General features: G+C 37.9%; 1 pseudogene; it reads right to left on the minus strand.

The window, feature by feature from the left end:
- Nucleotides 1–6,610: 6,610 nt before the first annotated feature.
- Nucleotides 6,611–6,707, minus strand: LOC122099219 (annotated as a pseudogene).
- Nucleotides 6,708–22,870: the final 16,163 nt, after the last annotated feature.

Raw genomic sequence — 22,870 nt, forward strand, 5'->3', positions numbered from 1 at the left:
TAATCATTGGTCTTGCTGATGTTCTTGGACAGACGGGAGAGTTCCCTATCTTTGGGTTCAAGTGGTGGATGCTGGAGCCCACAGTTTGAATCTTGGTCCCGCCACCTCCAAATGGCAGGAGATCCTAAGAAACTCATTTTTATCCATATGAATACCAATGGTATGTGATGTATGTCATGACTGAATGGGCAGTTCTTGAATGATTCTAGGATAAAATTATATACAGTTATATTCTAGGCTACTGATTGATTTTAATCAATACTTTATGAAGCGTTTAAAAAATTACATTCATGAAAAGGAGACATAATGATATACCTAAGAATTTGTTGTCATATAGCATAGAGATGTCATTTTTTTTCTGCCAGGACTGGGATTGCAACTCATGGTCTGGGTAACTCTGTTGCACTGTGTAGGAACGGGAAGCTTGCTTTCTTGAAGTCAAGAAGTTCAAGTCTGTTCCTTAGGCCTGAAATCAATCCCAACACTAGAAAACATCCAATTTGTGTACATTTTAAGTATATGATTTATAGTTACATACATATATTGAGTCCATATTGCATTCAGTGTAGTTATTCATTTTACCTTTTGTTTTGGATTTGAACTCAGCATCTGGGTATCTCTGTGGCACTGTGGGTGAAGGGGAAGCTCACTGTCCTTAATGACAATAAATTCAGACTAGTTCCCAGGGCCTGAAGTGAAGCCCCAGCATGGAAAAAATACACCCATGAGTTTAGTGAGTATGACATTTATTACCCTTATTCATTTAGTGTTATTAGACATATAACATTTCATTTATAACATCCTATCATACAGGATATATTTTCATATGAATTATACATCATATTGAGACCCAGGACTTTTTTTCAGGAAAAAAAATGTGTGAAAATTGGCTTCTTACTACATGAATAAATTTTTGGCAATGCTGGGGTTTCAATTCACGGCATAAAATGTCCAATCCATAAATAGGGTCTTAGCACACCAACCTCTGGCAAACTGAGCTGCCAGGAAGTTCTAACGACCTGTTACTTGTTATCAAGCCACAGTAGTGCCCTATATATGTGTGTGTGTGTGTGTGTGTGTGTGTGTGTGTGTGTGTGTGTGTGTGTGTAGATTGCTGTATATGTATGTATATGTAGAGAGAGAGAATGTGAGGATATTATTAAATTTTATATATATAGTTACCAATAATTAGTTATTAAGTTATGTCTCCATTTAATGAAGTATCATGGTTAAATACTTATAAAAGCATTAATTAAAAATTAATCAATATCCTTCCATTAGGGGAATCATAACATGGTGCTAGAAGGGAAGATATAAATCCAATGATTTTTGTGTGGCTTTCTAAAAAAGAATCATGAATTAACTGCAAATTTAATTACTTCTATAACATTCCATTAGCATTCATGTAAATAAGAATGAGTTTGTCACGATCTCCCTCCATTTGTGTGTGGCAGTCCTGGGATTCGAACTCCAGGCCTCAGAAGTTTACTTCGAATGCAAACCATTGGAATGACACTGAAGATTTCAGATTGTCCCAATTAAAAAAAGAACAACAAGAAGAAAAGAAAGCCAGGTGTCAGTGGCTCCTGTATGTAATCCTAGCTCCTCAGGAGGCTGAGATGGAGAGAATGCCAATTTGAATTCAGACAGGGCAGGAAAGTCTGCAACACTCTTATTTCTAGGAGATCACAGGAAAATATCCCCATCGATTAGGGCTGTGGCTCAAGGGCAGAGCACTACTCTTGAGAAAGAAAAAGGAGATCAGGGATAGAGTCTAATCTCATATTTCAACCTGAGACCTGCCAAAGAAAATGAGAAGGCAGTAACTCCATGCCTCTGTGTATGTATGGCTGATGTACGGATGATATGCATTCAACAGGTTGCCCATGACCAGACCCCCAAACTGGGAAAGCTGGGACAAGCCCTCAGAGAGTACTAAGTCTGAGCCAGTAGCTTGAACAAAGCATCCTTCTCTGCCATTTAATAACTGAAAACCAGAAGGCTTGCCTTGGCTGGTGTATGTAACGGGTTCATTATGTTCTGGCTGAGGTGTCCAATTGGGACATCTTCCTAGGCTGTAAGAGTTGTGGAAGGTTCTGGCTCCATATTCCATATCACTCTGTAGGACTTGAGCCTAGATCTCTGGGGCCTGGTGGCAATCACTCATTCATCATTCCTCCTTGTTAGTCTCACTCTGGTCCCAAATCCTGTCAAAGATATGAAATGGCCAGCGATTTCTGTGCTGAAAAGAGTATGCCAATAAATCCCACCCTCATAGTTCCTGTTAGAAGTAAGCCTTGGGTTGTGAATGTGGCTAAGTGGTAGAGTGCTTACCAAGCACAGTAGTTTTATTATCTTCATATATGTCATGATCTGTCTGTGTATGACAAAGACTACTGTGAAAATAAAAAGACCCTTCACAGCACTTATCATTTATATACCATCAATAGATATGAAGGTGCTTAAATATTACTGAAATTGCTTTGGAACAAATCATGTTCACTTTGACTATCGTGAAAAAGAAGAATTGGTTTCTCAGCACTTTAGGTAAGAACTTGATTGAAAAGTAAAAGTGAGGAACAACTCAACTCATACATTCAAATGAAACAAAACAACCTAAGAAAACAAATTAATTCAGCACTCAAGAACCTGCAGGAAATGCAAAGACTTAAAAAAATATCAGCTATGACAAGCTTATGAAAATCCTGACTACATGGGAGTCTCCTGTTGTGAGGATAGAGGTTAAAGCCCAGACTAGACAGAAATATCTGCACACAATGCCATGCACCTATTATTCTAAATTCCAGGAAGAATAACATAACATGGACTGAGCCCAAGGTCATATACAAGTATCTGAAAAATAATCAGGATTATTTAGGGCTGGGACATGACAATGTGGTAAAAACAACCATTTAGGGGGCACACGACACTCAATTCAAACTCTAATATTTGGGTATTAAAGTAAAAAGCTATGAATTTAAACAATTGGAATAATTGTAAGATTTGAGTATTTTAGTGGAAAAATGCATGAGAGAGATAGAATGAACCCATGGTGCAATACTTTCAACTTAAGTGAAAATGTTTTATGGTACTTCAGACAAAACACTTACCTTGCAAATGAGCATGGTTTTGCATTTTGGTGATGGAAATACTTTACTTACACATATGTAAATTAAATTGATTTTATTTGGGTAGATTGTACTTCTTGAACTAAGAGCCTGGATGATGTCCCTGAGATTTTTCTCTCAAGGCTACTACTCTATCACTTTGAGTCACAGTTCCAATTCTGATTTTCTGTTGGCTGTTTGGTGATAAGAGGCTCCTGGACATTCTTGCCCAGGATGGCTTCAAACCATGATCGTCAGATCTCACCCTCCCGACTAACCAGGATTCCAGGCAATAGCCACCGATAGTTTTAATAATTTAGTAAACTGTACAGTTACTGTAGTTATTCATTATCATTATAACCTGTGTAATATATGTGTGTATGTATATATCAATGCATACGGGTAGAAATATTTTAACATATTTTTGTATCTACAGTAGATTTATGAAATCATCCATTATAAAATAAAATGGAAACAAAAGTTAATAAGGATCAAAACAAAGGAAATTATCACATATTTCTTGTTGTTGAATGGAATACGAATTGCGAGAATCCGTTTGGGAAAACCATCTCTACATTAACAAAATGGATAAGAGCTATTGATTCCAATCCATCTATTTGCCCATGTTGTGCAACCTCACACATGAGTGTCAAAATGAAAAAATACTTTTTGCCTTTGCTTTCAACTCACCTTTTATAATTTACGGATTAGATGAAGTAATCAAATAAAGATTAAAATAATGTTATGTGAGAGTATGAATAAGAACTGAAAATGATTTTAAATATGATAATAGCTAATTAAATTGCATATTTCTTGCTTTTACTCTGTCATGTCCCTCATTCCCACATTAGGAAAGTATATAGAAGGTTTTCACTGAATTATATGTACAATTATGAAAAAAATGTATTGAAAAAATATAGGCACAGTGTGGTTTTAGCTTATTGAGACGTGTAGGTGGAATTGTGTTCTTGAGGACTTGCAATACATTGTGATGAAGATGAAGGGAGGGATGTGCTTATTCTGGAAAACTGGCTAGGGGATTGCTCCCATAAAGGTAGTGATGAATTCTTCCAAAAGGTTACAGTAAAATCACTTTCACAAGCATGTTCACTGCTGCACAATTCACCGTAGCCTAGTTACGGAAACAGCCCAGATGCCCTTTGGAGGAATGATGGTTGGAGAAAGTGTGGGACATATACACAATTGGATTGCATCCATCCATTTTGACGACTGTTACATTATTTGTAAAGAAATGAATAGATCTAAAAATATATTAAGTGAACAAAGTCAGAGCAAGACACACAAAGGACAGATGTTCTGTCTCATATTTGGAAGCTAGAAATTTATACAAGTTTATACAAAAATGTTAACCAAAGCATGCTATTTGCAGAGGAGTATTTCAAAGGTGTAATTTCTTATAAAATTGAACTTTACTCCAACAAAATGAATACCAGGAAACTATCACTTGGAAGATGTGAGTGGAAGTCAAAAGGAAGAAATAAAGAGAGTTATGGAGGAAGAGAGTGAAGGTATAATATTCAATGCAGATGTATGAAACTAGAAAAAATTAAAGTGGGATGAGGCTTGGAAGGGTGTGGAAAAGTTATATAAAAATCCATTATATTAAAAAAAACTGATTTGTTCAGTGGAAATACCCTTGTACAAGTATTTAAGATAATGAAAATATAATTAAAAAATGGTGACATCTGATCTTAAATTTTATTTCCATTTCTTTTAAAAATAAAATTATTTGCTCTATAATTTGATCAGAGGGATGGATTTTGTGGCTAGCTAGATCATTGCACATCTGTCTCTCTCCCTCTTATGGTTCTCATAGGTAATATGATTGCTACATAATTATCCTAATTTATTTTGCTTTTATATTTTTTAGTTGCATCATTTCACATTCTACTCTGTCATTTCCCAATTCATTTACATATAAGACATTATTTCCTATTTTCTCATTTCTAGAATAAGCTGCACATGAAGACACCACTGGTCCTCATTTTCAGTCTGTCCCTTTGAATACGGAGGAAAATCTTTCCTCTGCTCTCTACCAAATCCCTATTCTCCAGTTAGAATAATTTAGAATAGTAAAAATGAAAAAAAGAGAAAATAAATAATAGTGAAAAAATGATGCAGAAAATTCACCAGATTTTTCTGACTAATTCATGCAATGTGAACTATTGGGCAAATACATGGACAGCTCATCCTCACTGGCACTCAAATTCTCTGGTTAGGCAATTCTGATGAAATTGAGGAACAAGAGGAAAAAGTGAGAAATGTTATCAATTGCAAGAAAAAAAAATGGTGAAGGATTCAAGCAAATTTCTTCTTTGCTGAAAATAATCGCCTTACTACAGTGCAGAGACTACTTTCCAGAAAGGTCACTCATGTGAGTACTAGGGATAACGATGAGTATATCCCTCTTCATCGAGAAGCCTACAGTGGACACTTAGACATTGTCCATGAGTTGGTGGCTCAAAGCGGATATTCATGTAATAACTGTGAATGGCTGGACACCCCTGCACAGTACTTATACATGGAATATTACCAGAGTGGCTTCTTTATTTCATCATGATGCAGACACCAATGGCCAAACTAAAGGCCTCTTGACCCCCTTGTATCTTGCTGCTGGGAATAGATATAGCAAAGATACGCTGGATCTCCTTCTATTTAACCATTATATCAAACCAGATCTGAAGCACAACTTGGAAGAAACTGCATTTGATCTTGCCAAGAGGATAAGTATGTATCACTACCTTTTTGAAGTTGTGGAAGGCTGTACAAATTGTTCTCCTAAGTCCTAATGGCTTGGGAAAGTTTCTTAAATTTCAAAATTGCCAGTCCGTCCCATCTGTTCATACAAAATATTTTCACAATACAAAGCAACAGCAATATCTTACTTTAAAAATTCATGGATTCCATGGTATTCTTCCAAGTGAATTGCCTGACTTTGATGTCAAAATATATTCGAGTTGTTTGTATACATCAATAATGATTTCTATAGAGTTTGTGATTTTTTAAATCAGAAATAATTTTAACTTATCTGTTAAAATGAGTAGTAGAGAAACTAAAGATATTTCTGGTGCTTGTCTGAAAAAAGTATATTTTAAAATATTTAATATTCTGTTTGTATAATGTCCATAATCTATTTCTTTCTCTCCTAGATAAAATAGTTTGAATTCGACATTGTTTTATAATATATAGGTTCATTAATAAATGTGTCCTTTCAGAATGCTTTCCATATGGAAACAGATTAAGATTCCTTTAATTCCTAGGTCCTTATAGAATTTTATTTCTTTGGGATAAAATGACAATGTTATCTTATTTCAAAAGTTTTATAAAGGTTATGTTATGTAAAGGCTTTTCTAAAAAAGTGAAGATTGAATATGCTGATGACAAAATAACTGTTATTTCTACTATTTACATGTATTATTGCACTTGTATATTTGTAATCAACTTTTTAATAACGGTTTTTCATTTCTTGCATCTGAAGAATGAAAAATATGTAATACTTCACAAATTTTCATATCTTCCTTGTGCAAAAGCAATGTTAATCTCTGTATTGTAATTCGGGTAGAGGAGCTGCTGAAGCATGTAGTATCCTGTAAATTTAAGTAGTTAATGATGCAATCTTAAGACAGGCATATATTCTAGATTACCTATTTGTAACAAAGAAACCTTATTGTTCCCATATTTGCTATTCATCTTATTTCTGTAAAATTCTGTGTATGGTGGAAAAAACATATTGTTTGTTCGATTGCTCACATTTGCAATTTTTGTCAATAACTATTTTAAGTCTTTTTCATTTGAAATTTGATCATACTTTGAAGCCTTTATAGCTACGTCCAAAGGTGATGGATTTTTAAGTACTTATTTATTAACTGATTTAGCTTTGTGGAGGTAATGGATTCAAAGTAAGCCATGCTTAAGAGCTATTTCTAAAATCCTGCAGCTTAAAATTTACCAAATGAGGTCTTACTGGCACAAATGTCTGCCTGACCCATTACCCTTGCTCCATGTAGGAACAGATCAATCAGATCATCTTACCCTGACAGCATAAATTGTCTTATTGGAGCAAAACTAATCTTAGTTACAAATGATCATAGAGTGACGAACAGGTCAGACAAAGCTGGGCGCTGGTGGCTCATGCCTGTAATCCTAGCTACTCAGGAGGCTGAGATCTGAGGATCACAGTTCAAAGTCAGCCCAGGCAGGAAATACTGCGAAACTCTTATCTCCAATAAACCACCAGAAAACCGGAAGTGGTGCTGTAACTCAAGTGATAGAGCACTAGCCTTGAGCTGAAGAGCTGAGGGACAGCGCCCAGGCCCAGAGTTCAAGCCCCATGACTGACAAAAAACAAAAAAAGAAGTGTTCAGGCTAGAAGGTATTTTTTCAAAATATAATTGTTTATTACACCCTATCATTTCAAAACTAGCTAAAGCCAAGAATGTGAAAAAATTATTCATATGCATGATTACCTCATGTCCTGGCCTGTCTACCATCCAACCAGGCAGGAGCTTACACCACTGATTTTCTATCACAAAATATATTCTATAGCTCCAGGAGAAGTTCATATGTTTCTCCTCGTTATTAGGCCTTAAATTGGTAATGTTTTAATTACAGTGTTTCCTCTTGCCTCTAGGCTGTACATCTCTGAAGGGTAAAGCTTTAGTTCTAATTCTACTAAAAAACTGATGTAGAGGTAATGGAATAATACTCTAAAACAGTTGTCTTTTATACCCTTACCACAACAGAACAATGCAAAACATTTTCTTATATTATATATAGTTATATATTTTATATTCATATGTGCTGATTTTATATTTCACACAGTGAATCTTACTGGAATTAATTGATAATTTGACAGATTAATTGATATTTATTCCAATAAACATATTAGAATATAAATAATCAGGATTAGAATATATATTAGAACACAAAAAGTATCAATGCAATGTTTTCGGTATAAACTTGTGATACTTTCTAAGTGTTCTTGGTCTTCTGAATTCACATGGTAAAAAAAAAAAAAATGTTGTTTTCCTCTAATCTATAAGGGATTTTACTCTGCTGCTCTGTTTATTGTTTTAACTCCCTAGTCCCAAACTGTTTTTCTCCATATTTCAGAAGCATTCCTACTGATTATACAAAAATTTTGCTGATATAATGTCTAAAAGGTATTATTCTTCTACAAGATCCACGGGTCCTAGGATCCCAGGTCCCAGTTATCCACATCATCAGATAACTAGGGCAAGAGTTCTCACCTAGGCCCATGCAACATGCAAACAGAAAGTAATTGAAGATCCATCTCAATTTCTCATTTCCTACATTTCAGGGCCCCAATTCCTTGAAATGCAGGAATTAGCAGTAAGCAATTGGGAAATGCAAGGCAACTTAAAATGCAAGATGAGATAACAAAATGTGAAAGTACAGTAATTCAAACTTTCAATTTTCAGGTGACCATCCCATATGAGTGAAAAATACCACAAATGTCATAAGATTATTTGTAATACCCCTCTCCTAATGATTAATGAATGATGTCAGTCCAGCATCAGCAGGCCAAAAAATAGTTGCTGGAATGATAGATCCATAATTAGTCTACCAATGCTAGGAATACTTGTCATAGAGTTCAAATATAATTCAGAAAAAACATTAATTGAGAAGATCCTTAGTGCTTCAAAACACTGGTACTTCAGTAAAACTTGGTTCTGTAGTGTAAAAATGTTGTCATTCTCAAACAAATGATAACCTACATTTAATTTCCTGAAAGTATATTCCTTTTCAAATAAACTTTTTAAAATCACATTTGCCAAAATAACACTTTACAAGTAGATGATATTTAGTGACGTTATTAGTTTTTCAAGTGTAGGGAGCAAGTTACAACAGAGTTGATTTATTTACCCAGCACTAATGCCAAACAGGTTAAACCATTCATTAAAGTTTAGAAATAGGACCCCTCACCATTTGTGTTTTTCAGTAGGTGCCTTCGAAAATTTATTAAATAGATCAGCCTCCCATATTTCAAACCAAAACATTAGCAAATAAAGTAAATTTCATCACGTAATAAGTACATTTTAAAAAGTCTTAAATAGTTGCCTTATCATATGGTGTTTTACATTTTCCCTATCTGTCTAACATAGTAAGAAATATGACTTTAAGTCTTAAATATGGGTATGTTTCAGAGATTTGACAAACATAAAATCTGTCTTCTATTTCTATCATATTCCTCTACAGTAGTAAATTTTAGTTTTTTCCTTTTTCCAAAACTCATAGGTATTAGAAAGTATTATCCCATGTAAAATAAAATAATCACAAACCACTGTTCAATGCCATTTATAAAACTGGTAGTTAGGAATACATTCTAAGCCATTTTTAAACTTTCTTGTTGACTACAGAGTAATCTTCCAAATGGAAGGGAATAAAATCATGTCTAGGTGCTTCATGTCTCCAGTCTTGATAATTGTTACTTCAGAATTATGGAAATATCAGCTGACATCAGTTTAAGTATATGCAGAATTGAAACTCCATGGAATGTATATAAACCTTTCAAAGTACTAACAGACAGTTTAACAGAATGACTATCAGGAAGTTGAAACCAGAGAGGAATAATAGTAAAGACATAGAATGAATGAAAAATGGAACAAGGGTCAAGTACAGCTAGAATACTCAATGTACACATGTGAGAAAGGAAGTGGTAAATCGGAAATAAATCTTGTAGAAGGGGTTGGTTGAAAATGATAGAAGGAGGGGCTGGGAAGGTGGCTCAGTAGAGTGCTTGCCTTCCATGCTTGAGGCCCTGGGTTCGATTCCTCAGCACCACATTAGCAAAAAGAAAAAAGCGGGAAGTGGCGCTGTGGCTCAAGTGGTAGAGCACTAGCCATGAGCTGAAGAGCTGAGGGACAGCGCCCAGGCCCAGAGCTCAGGCCCCACAACCGGACCCCCCCCCCCCCAAAAAAAAGAAAATGATAGAAGGAGTGACTCTGATCCAGGAACATTGAACAATTAGATGGACATATTTCATTGTAACACACTAACACAATCTTTTGAAATTCCGTGAAAAAACACAACAAAAAACAAAAACACACAAAAAGAACAACCAAACAGCAATCTCTATAGAGTATGATGTATGATTATGACCTCTCAAAATTTTAAATAGTTAGTGAAGGACAATCCTGGGAAAAGCATACAAAGTTGTTTAAAGTGGGCAGTTTGGGGTAAAGGAGAATTTTTAACAGATTTAAATAGATTGTCTAAGGTTATAAATCACCTACATCTGCTTCAAATATTTTCTTCTGTGAGTTCTCTTGGTCTGAACTGCATACTCCAGTCCTGAGCCACACTTGATAGCTTGTGAAGATAGAATGGAAGTAACAAGATCAAAAACCCATTACTCCACTGGAGAGGAAACAGTCCTCTATGTTTTCTCTCATTTCTATTGACTACTTTTATTCATAAGTTTACGTCAACTGATTTGAATTATATATTTCCTTCTTTGTTCTGGCAAAGTAATTGTTCAAAATAATTCACTAAATATTATTTTCCATTTTTTTCTATCATGCTGTTTACTTGTCCAAGCGAGTCCATTAAACTTCCCCCTTGCATTTGCTTGCCACGGAAAACCAGAATCAATGATAATGAGGACAATCTCTAATGGAAAACTTTGTCTCCAAAATACCCGTCCAAGAAGCTGTGATCACAAATATTTAGCTATACTTTTTTCTTTTTCTTTTACCTTGAAAATCTTCTTGTGTCTAAAGTGCCCTCAAAAATAAATACTCCATCAATTTTTGGTTCAATCACTTCTAACCTTAAAGATATATTTTGCTAACAAGATGCTTAGAGGTAACCGAAGAATACTGCACTTTTATCTTCTCTCTTAAGACTCTCCTTAGATACCATATCAGGACTAGTGAAGTTATTCTTTGCAAAATTATTTCAATAGATTATTTTTCTCTTTGTCTTGCATTTGCTCAACAAGATGTATGGGGAAGAATAGAGTTAAATCACCCATACCTTTGAGGACAGAGTCTGTTACAAAAGAACAATGCTCCTATGTTCTATTTCTCTGTCCTCCTCTTAGCTCTTGCCGGATTTCTCACTTATCACAGATTCTTGGCTTCAAGTCTAGTGAAGGTGAAGGACTATAAGGCCTCCCCCATTGCTACATTGTAGGGCTAGATCTCCGGCAGGAGGTAAGCATGAATGACGCAAACAAGGAACACATGTTGGGAGAACAGGTTTAAGCATCTCTGGTTTATTTCTGCACAAGGGTTGGGATTTTATAGCCCCAGCTTTCCCAACCTCCTGAATCCTTGCCAACCAATTACTTAGCAGACAATTGATGATGGGCACTGCTGGGTGACAGGCATTGTTTGGTCCCGAGGGGCATGTAGGGAGCTTGGACAGCTAATGGCTGGCAAGCTAGGCAGACATGCCTGTGGGTCACGTCTCTATGAGCAGGAAGTGTGCTTCAACTGCTACTCTAGCTGACTCAACCAGATCTGACTGGCTCTACCCACAAATTTCCCCTTTTATTTTAAAAGGACCGTCATTATGGTGACCCATCGTTGGAAGCGTTTTTGCCAGGAGTGCAAGCATTTAATAATTCCTAGGAGAGTAAGCCCTACAAGTGCAAGGCCTCCCCAGATGACCAGAGAGGATGGCGAAAGCCATTGTTGTAACTTTTTAAGCACATCTTCTATAAAGGAGGCAGCGGGAATAAGCTGTATGGTGGTCTGGTTTAGGCGGGTAATATCATGCAGCAGGTTTTGGGTGAATAAGGGACCTAGGGCCTTTGATGTAGTTACTAAGTTTAGTGACATTGGGTGCAGGAGTGGAAAGCTGACAGACAGAATAGTCATAGCATTATATAGTCCTCCTTGTTGTAACCAAAGAAACGTAATCTGTTCTTGGAGCAAGTCTATTTGTTGTTGGAGCACAAGGAGGCCTCCCTTAAGATGATTGGCAATTTGTAAATGTTGTAATTCTATGGATGACAGTTGAGGGATGAGCTGGTTTATCTGTTGCACAGTGGACACGCCTTGGGACAGCAATATAGCAGCGGTGGTAGCTGAAGCAATTGTAGCGATGATTGTGGACTCGATTGCAATGATCAATCCTACTGCTCTTTTAGTGCGTGGACGAATCAATTGAACCTGGGAAAACTGAGAGCCAGAACAGTAAATGGAGGAACACGTACCAAACCTGCAAAGGGATATGAGTCATTGGGTTGCCAGTGATTGCTGAGAGTGCAAGTAGCAGAGGAGTTGTCTCCTAGACAAAAAAAGAACGGGACTCTAACCACTACCTTTCCTGACACCTGGTGATATCCAGATCGGTTACAGCAACGAATATTGGCCAATAGGAAAGGGGACAAATCGAGGCAGGAATGTGATGAGCAAACGATTGGCATCGGAGCTCCTAGGTCTCCCAATCGTTCTCCTGAAGAGTCATAAAACTCGTTTAGATTTGGAGGTTTGGGATCTATTTCAGATTGGTTGTATATAGCCGGGTAGAGGGAAAACGCGAGGTCCCCAAATACTTTGCCTTGCCAGGAATTGGCACAAAGGCTAATAACTAATTCCTCAAGAGGAGTGGAAATAGTGCCAAAGTTATCAAACCCCCTGCGTGGGCACAACTGCATATGAAAAGGTATGTCAGTAGCCTGATTGCAATTTTTTCCAGTGGGACAAATGGGATAGGGTCCTGTGTAGTTCTACCATCCCATCCCATGTGTTATTGCTGCGAGGGGGATGGTACAGCCATCAATTTGCTTTATCATCTCGTTTGAAAAACAAAAAGAGCTGGCTCCCTTCCATCTAAAAGTAAGGTTTCTTTTTTTGTTGTTGTTGTTGTCAGTCGTGGGGCTTGAACTCTGGGCCTGGGCGCTGTCCCTCAGCTCTTCAGCTCAAGGGGAGTGCTCTACCACTTGAGCTACAGCACCACTTCCAGTTTTCTGGTGGTTTATTGGAGATAGGAGTCTCACGGTCTCTCCTGCCCGGGCTGGCTTTGAACCGCGATCCTCAGATCTCAGCCTCCTGAGTAGCTAGGTTACAGGCGTGAGACACCAGCACCCTGCTAAGGTTTGTTTTTTGATGCCATAAGGTGTCTGGTGAGAAACAAGGCCAACCATGAGATTGGAAGAAAGCATTTGAGGGAAGATGGTGGTAACTTCCCCTAACATCATTAAGATTTGGGGGCTGGGCACTAAAGTTATCTTACACTGCCCTGCAGCAGATTGAGAATTGGCTGTAATAATGGCACACAATAGGAGGAATAGAGTACCATGCCCAGGATCAGGGTCTGGGGCCATAGCCTAGGCTTGTTCAACCAATCCCTTTAGGTCTCCCCAAGTGATGGCATGGGCTCTAGCTCGAGGTTTGTGTCTCCTCCTCCTTGCGCTGTTCAAGCATAGCTGACACATCTTGTTCATAGGTGGTGATGGTTGGTCAGACAACTCCAGCTGGGATCCAAACAGGTTTATCACTCGTGTCTGGAAAGATACAAGGAAATCCTCTCCTTTGTGCCATTAAGGGAGCAGAACCCTCCCATTTTCTTATGATGGGGTCCCTCCATCTAACCAAAGGGACCAGAGTAGGTGTTTTCATTAGTCCCCAATGCAGGGACGCAGGGGTCCCACATGTGGTGGGTGTGAATGTTAAAAAGTTTTTTACAATAAGGCAATAATTTAATTGTGTTTGGGGATCTTTAAGCCCTAGCCACTCCAGTTCCCCCTTTTCTTTTAAAAGAACGGTCTTGATTTCTTTATGACTGTGTTCAACAATGGCTTAGCCTTGTGGGTTATATGGAATACCTGTCTGGTGTGTAATGTTCCAAAAGGTACAAAATTCACGAAAATGTTTGGAGGTGTAAGCAGAGCCATTGTCTGTTTTAAGGGTCCAAGGAACAGCCATAATTGGAATGGCATGTAAAAGTGACTTAATAGCGTGCCGTGTTGTTTCACTGTTAAGGCTAAAGCTGTTATAAAGCCTGAGAATGTATCTATGCATACATTTTCGTATTTTTGTTTACCGAATTGGGGGATATGGCTAATGTCCATTTGCCATGTGCTATTGGGTCTAAAGCCTCGTGGATTTGTTCCCATGGGCTGAAGTGGTCCTAAGGGTAAAAGAGGTGCACAAGAGGAGCAGGACCGAATCATGTGCTTGCATTGTTTGTGTGTTAAATCAGGAAACAACTGTTTGATAGTAGCTGCCGATAAATGAAAACGATGATGTAACGTTTGGACCTGGTCCATGCACATATTGGTGAGTAGTACAGTTGGTGTGACAGCGTGATCAATGGCTTCATTACCAGCAGCTAGGGGTCTGGGGATGTTAGTATGAAATCTAATGTGTTGAATGTACCAGGGTTGGACACGATTGTCTAATACATTTTGCAGTTTACACATTATTTTTGCTACATCATGACCATCATTTTTTAAAAAGCTCCAGGAAGAATGGCAACAGTTTGTACAGTATTTAAACTATCAGAAAAAATATTAAGAGGTTCTTTGGGAAAAGATGTAAGGGCAAGCAAAATGGCCAGTAATTCAGCAGCTTGAACAGACAGGGAATGTTGTTGAAGCATGTATGTTTTAGTATTGGCATTGTAAAATCCATAAACAGTTTTGTTAACATCGGTAAAAAGTACAATGGTTTGATGGATAGGTTGCCCATTGGGACGAGTACAATATTTCCATGAAAGTGGGAGTTCTTGGGTACTTTTAAAATGGGGTTTTTGGGCATATGATTATCAATGTTAAAATAGTAGTGGATGACTTGTAAGGCTAATGCCTCTTCGGTTGTTAGGAAATCAAAGATTGTTTTTGTAATGGGCCATATAAGATGGTTGGGGAATCGGCCATAAGTTTGACGCCATCATTCCACGCCTTTGATGGCCACGTTGCATAGCATGGTAATGGATGTGCTAATTTTTGGTAATTGGGAAGTGGCAAGTTGTACCCATTGTAACACACCATGGGTTTGCATCAGTGCCGCCATTACGCCATTATTATTTAATATAATTAGGATGATTTCTTGGATGGTATCTAAAAACACCAAGGGTGTTGACCATAATCAATCAGCGACTTGTTGTGAAACTTGTTGAGCATCAGGTGAAAGTATACGAAGGGAAGTTGGGTCAGAGGGTCCCTGAAGCAATTGAAATAACGGTTAGAGTTGTTGGGTGGGGAGACGCATAAAATCGCATACCCAGTTGATATGTCCACATAATTATTGTAATTCAGTTAAAGTATATTGGGATTTAATGACGCTATGGGGCCCATTTGGGGTAATTGTTTGATTTACATGGTATCCAATATAGGTGTAAGGGTCGTGTAGCTGAATTTTTTCGGGGGCAATATTGAGGCCCAGCACTGTAAGGCTCTCCTTGAGTTGTGTTAAACAAGTTTGCAATGTTGTCACATCTTTATGTGCTATTAAAATGTCATCCATGTAATGGACACAAAAGCATCTGGAAAACAAAGGCCTAATAGCACGGGCAACATACATCTGACATATAGTAGGGCTATTTTTCATACCTTTAAGGATAACTTTCCATAGATATCGATGAGTGTATAGTTGACAATTCATTTCCAATACAGAGAAGGCAAAATATTCTTGATCTTTGGGATGTAGCAGGGTGGAAAAAAGCAGTCCTTGATGTCAATAATGGCAATGTGCCAATCTTTGGGTATTGAAGAAGGGTGTGGAAGTCCAGGTTGAAGCGTTCCTATCTTTTGTATATGACAATGGAATGTAGATCATGGAGAAATCTCCACTTTCCTTGAGCCCATTTCTGGATAATAAAAATGGGGAATTGTGGGGACTGATGCTAGGTTCTATGTGTCCCTTTTTTAGTTGCTCCTCCACTAGAGCCTGGAGATGAGGGAGCTTTTCAGAGGAAATAGGCCACTATTCGACCCAAATGGGTTTGGTAGTGTCCCAATAGAGTGGAACTGGCTCTGGTCACACAACAGTGGTCATTAGAATTGGGGGTACTGTGGGTGATTAATGGCTCGATCAGTTATGATGTCTTCATAAAAAGCCTTATCATCTGTTGTTGTCAGAGTACCCATATTAGTGAGGATATCTCTTCCCCAAATATTGCATGGAAGGCGAGGGGCAACAAGAGGTTTAAAAGCCCCGGTGGTCCCACCACAGTCTTCCCATCTTACAGGCCATTGGACATGGAGGGAATCTGTTTTTTCACCGACACCTTGTATGCAGGGGCCAGGAATTAGGTTCCATCCCAACCCTTCTATTTCATCTTTTCTAAGGACTGTGCAGTCAGCTCCCGTATCAATTATGCCCTTAAATTCTGTTCCATTGATTTTAAGTTTCATTCTAGCTTTTCCATTTTGGATAGGCATAGTCCATCACACTTGAGGTGGTGGCTGTTGCTTTGTCCTATTGGGGTCGGGGCTGAGGACTGCCCCTTATTTAGTTGAAAGGCTGAGTCGTAGAGCAGCATTCAGAGACCCAATGAAAACCCCTTTTGCATTTAGGACATACAGAAGGAGGTTGTTTTCTTTTGGGTGAGCGCCAGAGTGATGGGCAATCCTTTTTAAAATGACCAGTTCCACCACATCCCCAACAAGGTCGATTTCCAATTGTGCCATTAGGGGGCGCGCAAGCACTGGTAGTCATAGAGGCGAACTCCTGCGCAAGGGAAGTAATAGGATGAGTTTATGTCCCCAAATCCTTGGTGGCTAGGATGCAATCAGTGATCTCCCCATTTCGTTCAGGGGCAATGGCTTTTCTGCATTCCTGAGTGGCCCCTTACCATATTAGGCTCTTGATTAGCGCATCTTGGGCTCCAGCCTGGAATACTTTCTGGGCCACTGCTTCTTGAACACAGGCAAAGAAGTCAGTGAGAGGATCATTGGGACGTTGTATGAGGGGTTTTAGATGTTTGTCCCCTTCTTTAGAAGGGACTGAGGAGACAACCCTCAACGCACAGAGGCTTACTTGGTCAAAATACTGCAGAGGTGCCACTGCTTGTGTGGCAGGAGATGCATAAGCGCCCTCCCCTTTTAAGCAATCAGGGTCCCCCATGGCAGCATCCTGCCCTCTGGCAGTGATATTTCATGTGCTTTGTTGTTCACAATCATCATAAAAAGCAGCCTTCCATAAAAAGAAGACCCTGAAGATAATGCTGCACTCATTAAGCTCTTCCACTCATGGGGCAGTTAAGATCAATGATAAGGGTTTCGAGCATCTGTTGAGCATTCAGGGAGTTTAACCCATCTTCCCTGACAGCAGCCCAGTATTTGTCAAGTACTTTTGGGTCATGCAGGTATCATTGGTTAGGTCATGCAGAGGTTCGGAGGAAGTTTACCGGGAACATGAACTGGGGTTCATTTATAGGCTTGGCTGTCGTTGCCACGATACTTGTGGGGCCCATGAACAACTGCTGTATTACAGGGGGAAAAATGGGTTTTTGTTCTTGGGCAAAGTTGGATATCTCTACCCAAGGATACAAAGTTTTCTGAGGGGAGTTCCCAGGCTGGCCTAAACAGCCAAAAGAAGTGATTGGGAAGGCTTCCTGGGACTGATAGTGTGGGGGAGTCGGTTTTACAAGCATAGCTGGCCAGCCCCCTGGGTCACCTGATAGTGGAAGTTGTTGGTTATCTGTGTTCTTGCTGGAATTGTTTGCTGTGTCACAAGAAGATGGGAGTGCTTGAGCAGCTTCTCCATTTTCCTTTTGTTCTGTTTCTTCTTGCAGCAAGGTGTTAAATGCCTGCAGAGTTTCCCCTTCTTCTTTCCCTGATAGACAGGCTTGAATAGCTACTATTATGGTGTAAAATATTAGGGGCAGCTCAGCGCTTTCATGGACTTCCTTTTTATGAGCTGCCTGAATGACGTGGGTCCACCTGTCTGGATCCCAAATGTCCCTGCAGTCAATCCAGGGACACAATTCACTCACTATTTCCCATATTAAACTAGCTTCCTTTTGTGTTACTTTTATCTGCCTACTCCTGAGCAGGGCAACAAGTACTCATGATTGAGGCCCTCGTGCTGTGGGGTGAAGGTTGCCCATGGAGGCACTAACCTTGCACTAGACAATAGACAGTCCATCTGCTGAAAGCAATCGAGCCCCTTATTGGGCGCCACTTGTAGGGCTAGATCTCCAGCAGGAGGTAAGCATGAATGATGCACACAAGGAACACACATTGGGAGAACAGACTTAAGCAGGTCTCATTTATTTCTGCACAATGGGGTGATTTTAAAGCCCCAGCTTTCCCAACCTCCTGAGTCCTTCCCAGCCAATTACTTAGCAGGCAGTTGATGTAAGGCACTCGTGATGGGTACTGCATGGTGACAGACACTGATTGGTCCCCCGGGGGCATGTAGGGAGTATGCACAGCTCATGGCTGGCAACCTAGGCAGACACACCTGTGGGTCAGGTCTCTATGAGCAAGAAGTGTGCTTCAACTGCTACTCTAGCTGACTCAACCAGATCTGACCAGCTCTACGCACACTACATCTTCATGGTTTTCCTTTTAAAACTCTTTTATTTGGATGTGGAATTTATTATCATGTCTTCATTCAATCTGTTCTGCATTCTAGTGAGCTAAATAGGCTCTGTAAAATCACTTTAGGTAGCAAAAATATTAAGACAATGTATATCAAAAAGTTTGGCCTCCCTCCACTGCTGAAGCCAATATGCTTAGCTAGGGCTTCTAAGAACGCGTTTTCTTGCCTTTTCAATTTGCTCAATTCTTTTCTGATCCCAAAACTTTTTGGCTTATGTAATAAGAATAGTCTTCTCTATCTCATGTTAATAAGGATATTATATTTTGTGAGCTACTAAGAAATGTGAAATAATTGGATTCAAGTAGTCAATCAGATTTTTTTCTGTGGTTCAGTGCTTCATGTGCAAAGACATTGTGGAAATAATTACAAACAGAAAAGTGTAAACCCAGTACCTTCTTTCATTGTTGATGGCACTTTCTCCCTAAATATTTGGACCCAAATTATATTTTTCAGAGAATTACTGTTTGGTAATTAAAGTCATTTCACAAATTTTGATGTCTTTTTTTTTTTTAAGAACTTTGAATTTAAATTCCACTACAACCTTGTTTCACACAGTAAGAGTAGATTTCCTGGGTAAGGACAATTCTCAAGGGAACCTAAAGGATTTATAGCAAGGTTTTTGAGGCTTGTTTATTTAGTGTGAAAATGAGATATCTTCACCCACATTGCTCCCTCTCAGCTAAGTCTCCATGGATTACTTTGCATGAAAGCCTATTTTCTCAGGCAATTTTAAATTTTCATAATAGGCTAAGTTGTTAAAAAGTTTGAACAAATTAAAATTTACCTGTCATAATTTTAAAACTTTTTTGAAATTCCTTTATTAGAACTGCGATTTCACCAATCCTAACTCCACCTTTACCATCAAAAACAGTTAACATGGTGTTTTCATGATATAGTGTCCATGAAACTATTATTTTCCAGTGGCTGTGTTATATATATATATATATATATATATATATATATATATATGTATAACCTTATAAACTGATTCTGAACAAAATGAACTCCAAGATAATGAAACAGAGAGTATTATTTGCGGTTGTTGTTTTTAATGTACTATGTGATTTCTATTTTCTTTTGGGTTATTCCCCTATGCTTTATTCCCTGCTGTATTTGATTTTGATAGCCTGTGTATTGTGTATATATTTACCTTAACTAGAGAAGGGATGAGGAACAACAAAATGGTGAGACAAAGGACAAAGGCAAACCAATGCAATAGCAATACTCACAAGACAATATGTTGGAAATTTACATTACAACTTGTGAGCGGTATAGGGGTGAAGGAAAACTGAAGAAAATGAGGGAGGGGGTAACAAGTTTGAAAAGTTATGTATTCACTACCTTAAAATTGCTGTAACCCCACTGTACATCAATTTGACAATAAAATTAAATTTAAAAAATAAGGTGCATGAAATAAAATTTCACTGTATTGGTAGAGTAAATATTATTCTTTATGTAATAACTATTTAAAAATCAATAATGTTTGTCATCTAATTTGAAGTAATTACCCCTTTTTAATCAGAGTACCATCAACTTGAATGCTATCTGAATAGACAATATTTTCACAATATACTTACCAATATTTTGAAAAAAGAATAAATATAGTACTTTCTCATATTAAAAGCAAAAACAGCTTACTTCTTTGGAAACCTATAACTTTTAAAAGGAAGTAAGTTGTTAAGAAGACAGGATATATGTGTTCTTCAACATTCCAATGACTAATAATTACTCATTTTCAAATTCGGAAGATTCTATACCTGAGAGATTCAAAACAGTACCAGCTAGCATGTTATGTAGTTCTGCAATAGATGCATTTTCCAATGGGGTGTTACAGATTGAGAGTCAACAGAAAAATAACCACATCCTGGTAGAGGATAAAACTATGTAGCATCGGTAATAATTCTTCAAGAGTAAGCAATTGTTTATCACAGTAAGCTATTATTTTTATGACCACCAATCTCAATATTTATGATATAGAGACATCCTAGCCCAACAGTTTAGAACTTTTAAGGTGCACCGCAAACATCCCTTAATTCACATCATGAATAACTTATCTCTATTTTGAAAAAAATACAACTCTGCTAATGTGGTGCCATACATGTTCTGGAAAGAACACCACAATAAACTGGGTTGCCTCATTTTCCCCCCACTGGAATACTTGAGATCAGAACACTTGCAAATATTATTTATATTTATACTTTTTAAACCATCATATAAATTGTGGATGCTAACATCGGAAGATTACAGTTCAAAGCTCACCCAGGCAGGAAGATTCCCTAGATTCTTATCTCCAATGAACTTATCAGCGAAAATAAGACACAAGTGGCATTGAGGTTGAAGTGGCTGAACAAAAGCCTTGAGCATAAACAGGCTCAGAGACAGTGTCCAGGCCCAGAGTTCAGGCTCTAGGACAAACCAATAAAACAAAAACAAAAATAAAAACAAACCCCAAACCTAACATTTTTCTCATTGTATACAGTGGCAAATAATTAAGGAAATTGCTTCCTGTGTTACATACAGGTAGAAGAAGAAGATGTCACACGATTATTCTCTTCATACCATGTTATAACAAAGCCTCAAAAATTTGCTCTTATTCTAAATTTATAAATTAGTATCATCAATTTTTGGCAACTCTGTCTGCAACATTCACATTATCATTTTATACATGAACTATTTTAATTATCTATTAAATAAGTTCTAATTATAACTCTCTTGAAAGAATATTCTAGGCAAGTAGAATGCAAAATCATTTGTGAATTTGTCAATTAAACCCTCTACTTAAAAAGAATTTTGTAGTATCCTATAGCATATGAAATTACAAACAAAATCAAAATATTTATTTTAAATCTAAATTCTAATTTAGCAAGATCATCAAACATTAGACAAACTTTGCTATTTTTCCAGGCTTAAGTTTTTGTTATCCTTCATCATTCCTTTGGGATACAACAGAATGATGATTACTTACTTTTTCAAATTTTGGAAGGGAATCACAAGTCATTTTGCATCTAGGAATGTTCTGTTATGAAGAGAGTATTTAAAACACAAGTGAGGATTAATTATGAGTTGCATTTCAACAGGAAATTTGACTTCTCAAAACATAATGACAAAAATTAGCCCAAGCTTCCAACTATGTATTCCTTTCTTGTTTGTTTTGTTTAATTAAGACAAAATTATACTTCCTGGTCCAGGGAAGGTATCACTATGTAATTCCACTCTCTAATCTCCTGTCTTAATCTCAGTGCTAGAATTCTAGGCTTGCATCACATTGCACTGCCATAGTTTCTTGGTTTATTTAATCTAGATATAGACTACCAATTCTGAACTTCTCCAGTGATATTATACACCATAGTGACTGTTCAGACTGTTTATCTATTATTTTCAAAGATGTTCTAACATTTGACACAGTATATGAACATTTTCAGATGCACCTGTGGGGTCTCTGATTCATTCCTCCATGGATGCAATCCCTTTAATAATGATTAATTGACTCTCTTCCTATCTCTGGTCCCTACCAATGTAATATTCTCAAACTTATTTGAAGGAAGTTCACTTGAAGACTTTCCAATATTAAAAATTATCATTTGATTCTAGTCTTATTCAGGACATATATTTATTTTTTCCTAGCTTTTCTACACATTCTGAGAGTTGTTTCATTTGTGTATTTGTGTGTGCACATATAAGTGCCTCTGTGTGTATGTGTATGTTTGTATGTATCTATGCAAAAGCCTCAAGCTCTTATTCAGCAATCTTGCTCATAATTGGTATTCCATCACCTGAGCCATTCTTCCAATCCAGCTTTTGGCTGCTTTATTATATGTACTGTTGCAAAGACTGTTCTGCCCAGGCTGGATGCAAACTGAACTTCCCAGACTCCTTTATATTCTGAGGATTAATTTCTCCAGGAGTATCAACTTTTAAACTACAAATATTTTTGTGAGGGTAAAGTCTAAGCTGTAGCCCAGATTTTTAATTCAAGAAGTATTTTTTGTTTTGTTTTGGTGGGGGGTCCGGTCATGGGGCCTGAACTCTGGGCCTGGGCACTGTCCCTCAGCTCTTCAGCTCAAGGCTAGAACTCTACCACTTGAGTCACAGCACCACTTTTGGCTTTTTTCTTTTTTGCTTATGTGGTGCTGAGGAATCAAACCCAGGGCCTCATTCATGCAAGACAAGCGCTCTACCAATGAGCCACCTTCCCAGCCCCTAACTCAAGAATTCTTA

The sequence above is a fragment of the Dipodomys spectabilis genome, unplaced genomic scaffold, assembly GCF_019054845.1.
Source record: "Dipodomys spectabilis isolate Male_0828 unplaced genomic scaffold, ASM1905484v1 ptg000505l, whole genome shotgun sequence".
Taxonomy (NCBI): Eukaryota; Metazoa; Chordata; class Mammalia; order Rodentia; family Heteromyidae; genus Dipodomys; species Dipodomys spectabilis.